This window comes from Petromyzon marinus, chromosome 55, assembly GCF_048934315.1.
Source record: "Petromyzon marinus isolate PM22_M1 ecotype Great Lakes invasive population chromosome 55, UKy_Petmar_22M1.pri1.0, whole genome shotgun sequence".
Taxonomy (NCBI): Eukaryota; Metazoa; Chordata; class Hyperoartia; order Petromyzontiformes; family Petromyzontidae; genus Petromyzon; species Petromyzon marinus.
In genome coordinates, this window is record NC_133721.1 from 13,138,655 (window position 1) to 13,144,435 (window position 5,781).

The window sequence follows — 5,781 nt, forward strand, 5'->3', positions numbered from 1 at the left end:
TTTTCAGAAGCGACCGAGCCACAAACGAAAGCTCAACGAAGTGGCTTAACACGTGCAAATGTATTGCAGCCGAATACTCTAAACGCGTGATGTAAATTCTAAATATGGGGGGAAAAACTGGAGGACCCGGAGAAAAATCCACGCGACCACGGGAAGAGAGAAACGCAAACTCCAAATATCCGGGCGTCAGGGTCGAGATCGAACCCACGATCTCCTGTATACCAGGCGAGGTAGTGAATATCTCGCCACTAACACAATGTGACGAATTTGTTGAGGTTTTGTTTAAAAACGGTGGGTGTGTTTTGAGGCTATACGGGAGGATCTTTTTGCGTGAGACTAGGGAGTTGTATCGCCGTGGGATGTTTTTTGACACTTTTTCCGGAGCTCTCAGCACAGCAGCCGCAGTGCGAGCTTGGAACACGAGGGAGGCCCCTAGCGACGGAAAATCCAGGCTGCTTTTGAATCCTGGTGCTTAGCAACACACGGTCGGGCGAAATGTAGTGAAAGGGCGACTCTTATAGCGAGTGCACTGATCGAGCACCGATCAAGCTGGGTCATGTTTAATACACGTCTATGTTATCGAGCAGTGATCAAGCTCAGGTTGAGCGTTGAGCGACGCTCATCCTTAGCGTGGTGACGCCACCACGTCACTCTGTTCGACTTAACCAACATGGGCACCCACTCAATAACCTGGCCAACATGGACATCTTTTTCGTGACTTGCATACCTCTCCTATACTTTAGACTCCTACTGGACCTCTGTGAGAAAGAGGACCCGAAGGAAAATCCACGCGACCACAGGGAGAACAACTCCAAATACACAGCAGGCGTCAGGGTCAGGATCGAACCCACGATCCACCTGTATACCAGGCGAGGTAGTTAACATCTGTCAACCCTTTATCAGTGCCTATTTCATTACAGACCAATTCAGACTTCATTGGTCACCCCGTGCCCTTATAAATCTCAACGTTCATCCTACAAAGTCCCATCACAAGGGAGAAACACAAAGAAATAAGACATTACAAAATTTGCCCGTATCGAAACGGTTGTATACCGTATATGGACCTGAAAACTCAATTTCCTTAATAAAAGACGACTTGGACGCACTTGTCTTGAGATGGTTTCTTTATTAAGGAGTCACGTGCTTACACTCGAACAGGCGGAGACCCCACTGCAACAGCCCGGAGCCTCCCGCGCATCTTAGATACGGTCCAAGGTCACGCCCCGATTCCCGAACCTTCTCTCTGATTCTAGACGCTCGCTCCACCAGCAGACTCCACCATATTCTTCTGTCACCTGGCCACGCGCTTATTCTCGATTATTCCCGTAGCCACCAGTCCCTTCGTATTGCAAGCTGACTCCCATGTCATTACCTCCCGTGGCCACTAGCCCATTCGCACTTGAGGCTGACTCCTCTGTCATTACCTCCCGTGGCCACTAGTCCACTCGCACCGTAGGTTGATTCCCTGGTCATTACCTCCCGTGGCCACTAGTTCAGTCGCACCGAAGGCTGACTCCCCTGTCATTACCTCCCGTGGCCACTAGTCCATTCGCACTGCAGGCTGACTCCCCTGTCATTACCTCCCGTGGCCACTAGTCTACTCACGCTGTCAGTTGACTCCCCTGTCATTACCTCCCGTGGCCACTAGTCCACTCACGTCGGCGGTTGACTCTTACTGTCATTACCTCCCGTGGCCACTAGACCACTCGCACCGAAGGCTGACTCCCCTGTTATTGCCTCCCGTGGCCACTAGTCCACTAGCACCCAAAGCTGACTCCCCTGTCATTACTTCCCGTGGCCACTAGTCCACTCGCACCGAAGGCTGACTCCCCTGTCATTACCTCCCGTGGCCACTAGTCCATTCGCACTGCAGGCTGACTCCCCTGTCATTAACTCCCGTGGCCACTAGTCTATTCGCACTGCAGGATGACTCCCCTGTCATTACCTCCCGTGGCCACTAGTCCACTCACGCCATAGGCTGACTCCCCTGTCATTACCTCCCGTGGCCACTAGTCCACTCGCACCGAAGGCTGACTCCCCTGTCATTACCTCCCGTGGCCACTAGTCCACTCTCACTGCAGGCTGACTCCCCTGTCATTACCTCCTGTGGCCACTAGTCCATTCGCACTGCAGGCTGACTCCCCTGTCATTACCTCCCGTGACCACTAGTCCACTCACGCCGAAGGCTGACTCCCTTGTCATTACCTCCCGTGCCCACTAGTCCATTCGCACTGCAGGCTGACTCCCCTGTCATTACCTCCCATGGCCACTAGTCCACTCACGCCGTAGGCTGACTCCCCTGTTATTACCTCCCGTGGCCACTAGTCCACTCACGCCGTAGGCTGACTCCCCTGTCATTACCTCCCGTGGCCACTAGTCCACTCACGCCGTAGGCTGACTCCCCTGTTATTACCTCCCGTGGCCACTAGTCCACTCACGCCATAGGCTGACTCCCCTGTTATTACCTCCCGTGGCCACTAGTCCACTCGCACCGAAGGCTGACTCCCCTGTCATTACCTCCCGTGGCCACTAGTCCACTCTCACTGCAGGCTGACTCCCCTGTCATTACCTCCTGTGGCCACTAGTCCATTCGCACTGCAGGCTGACTCCCCTGTCATTACCTCCCGTGACCACTAGTCCACTCACGCCGAAGGCTGACTCCCTTGTCATTACCTCCCGTGCCCACTAGTCCATTCGCACTGCAGGCTGACTCCCCTGTCATTACCTCCCATGGCCACTAGTCCACTCACGCCGTAGGCTGACTCCCCTGTTATTACCTCCCGTGGCCACTAGTCCACTCACGCCGTAGGCTGACTCCCCTGTCATTACCTCCCGTGGCCACTAGTCCACTCACGCCGTAGGCTGACTCCCCTGTTATTACCTCCCGTGGCCACTAGTCCACTCACGCCATAGGCTGACTCCCCTGTTATTACCTCCCGTGGCCACTAGTCCACTCGCACCGAAGGCTGACTCCCCTGTCATTACCTCCCGTGGCCACTAGTCCACTCTCACTGCAGGCTGACTCCCCTGTCATTACCTCCTGTGGCCACTAGTCCATTCGCACTGCAGGCTGACTCCCCTGTCATTACCTCCCGTGACCACTAGTCCACTCACGCCGAAGGCTGACTCCCTTGTCATTACCTCCCGTGCCCACTAGTCCATTCGCACTGCAGGCTGACTCCCCTGTCATTACCTCCCATGGCCACTAGTCCACTCACGCCGTAGGCTGACTCCCCTGTTATTACCTCCCGTGGCCACTAGTCCACTCACGCCGTAGGCTGACTCCCCTGTCATTACCTCCCGTGGCCACTAGTCCACTCACGCCGTAGGCTGACTCCCCTGTTATTACCTCCCGTGGCCACTAGTCCACTCACGCCATAGGCTGACTCCCCTGTTATTACCTCCCGTGGCCACTAGTCCACTCACGCCGTAGGCTGACTCCCCTGTTATTACCTCCCGTGGCCACTAGTCCACTCACACTGCAGGCTGACTCCCCTGTCATTACCTCCCGTGGCCACTAGTCTACTCACGCCATAGGCTGACTCCACGGTCATTACCTCCCGTGGCCACTAGTCCAGTCACGCCGTAGGCTGACTCTTACTGTCATTACATCTGTACAAGGATACGGGGTAAACCGTATGGGTTGACAGCTATAACATCATGTGACCTCCTTTGACAGTATCAAAATATAAGAAATAGGTTTCACCCTTTCTGGCAATAAAACAGTTGTGTTAAGATCTTGACTTAAAGCTTTCGTGAATGCAGGAATGTTAAGATGTTTAAACACCAAACTGAACCCTTTTGCAAGGAATCGTGTTTTCGTGCTGTTCGCCTTTTGGCGTTGTCCTCTGGTCTAACGCTGTTTGAGACTAGGCTCTAAAGAAAGCTGTCTCTGCTGTGGACCAATCAGTTTAAAGACAATGCATGGTCATCATATACCGTCAGAGCATGTGTGTTCACGTTCACCACAAGTATGTGTGGTCAGTGCAGACACGATTCCTCGTAAAAAGGTTTCAGTTTGGTGTTTTAACATCTCAACACAACTATTTTGTTGCCATGCAAAAGGCTAAGGGGCCGTCCATAAATGACGTCACGCGATTTTTGACGATTTTTGACCCCCCCCCCCTCGTCACACGGCGTCACAAAAAGTCAGACCCCCCCTCAAATATGACGTCACAAAGCTCTGCCCCCCCCAAAAAAAAATTCAAATCGCTTTAAACTATTGTCATTGTAGTGCGTATTTAATGTGGCGCTGCACTCTGATGTTGTAGGATAAAACATTTATTTAAAAAAAGTCTATTTAATTAAGTAGAACGTGTCTATATTTATTTAAAGTTGCGCATTTTGATATGACGTCACATTTCTCAAACCCCCCCCTCGTCACATATCGTCACAAATGTCTGACCCCCCCCCCTAGGTGTGTGACGTCATTTATGGACGGCCCCTAAACAACTATTCTTATAGCTACGACATCTCGCCACCGCGGCGACCACTGCAGCGAGTCCAGTTGTTTTCTTGCGCTCACTTTAATGTTTGGGAGTCGGAACAAATCGAGGCCTGGCAGCTGCGAGGCGGTAATGTTGCTGTTGTCGCTGTGATGATGTCACGCACGTAACACGATGACGGTATTGTCACGCGAGTAACACGATGACGGCGATGTCACGCGAGTAACACGATGACGGCGATGTCACGCGAGTAACACGATGACGGCGATGTCACGCGAGTAACACGATGACGGCGATGTCACGCGTGTAACACGATGACGATCCTGTCACGCGTGTAACACGATGACGATAATGCTACGCGTGTAACACGATGACGGTGATGATGTCACGCGAGTAGCACCACGGTGTTGTCACGCAAGTAGCACGATGACGTCAAAAGACAAAGATCCCCCCGCCTTGTAGCATTTAACAGACTATGACGTCGACTTTCGCGACCAATATCCATTAAAACAACAATATTATTGACTTTAACAGACTGTTGGGGGCAAGTGCCGGCACCTATTGAGGGCCGGCACTGTGACACACGAGATGGGGTTGGGGTGGCCAGCAACCACGCCCGGCCGCCTTTGTCTCCCCCGTGACGGGGAAGATAAAGGCGTACAAACATTGGAGGAAGGGCCTTTGCTATTGATGCCCCCAGGGTCTGGAATGCTATTGCCAATAAACTGCAACTTTAATCACTACCTATGAGATCTTCACTCAAAACTGCTCTAGAGGAGTTGTACACCCCTAGCTGCCACTGCTATTCAGTGGCGTAAAATGAAATAAAATGTTTCGCTCCGGATGACCGCTGCAAAGTATTATCTGCATTTTTATTTAGTTTGCTGATCTTAAAGGTGCATTTAAAAATGTGATACTCCGACTGATGCTCCTGTTGTTGTGGAGTGACTCATGTAGCCAGCTATGGCTCTCGGGTTTGGTGTTACATGTTATGTCGTTTATACTGGTAGGAAACGTAGTGGACTGGTAGCCCAACCGGGATTAATTCACAGGAGGCAGGGGATTAATTGTGTATGTCTGTGGATGTCTGTCCACGTCGGAGGGGTGGGGCTGGGTGGAGAGGGGAGGGTGGGGAGGGGCTGGGTGGGGAGGGGCTGGGTGAGGAGGGGCTGAGTGGGGGGTGGGAGGGGTGGGGCTGGGTGGGGTGGGGCTGGGTGGGGAGGGGAGGGGAGGATAGGGAGGGGCTGGGTGGGGAGGGGCTGGGTGGGGCTGGGTGGGGTGGGGCTGGGTGGGGAGGGGCTGGTCACCCCGTGGTGCCCTTATATGGACTGGAAGC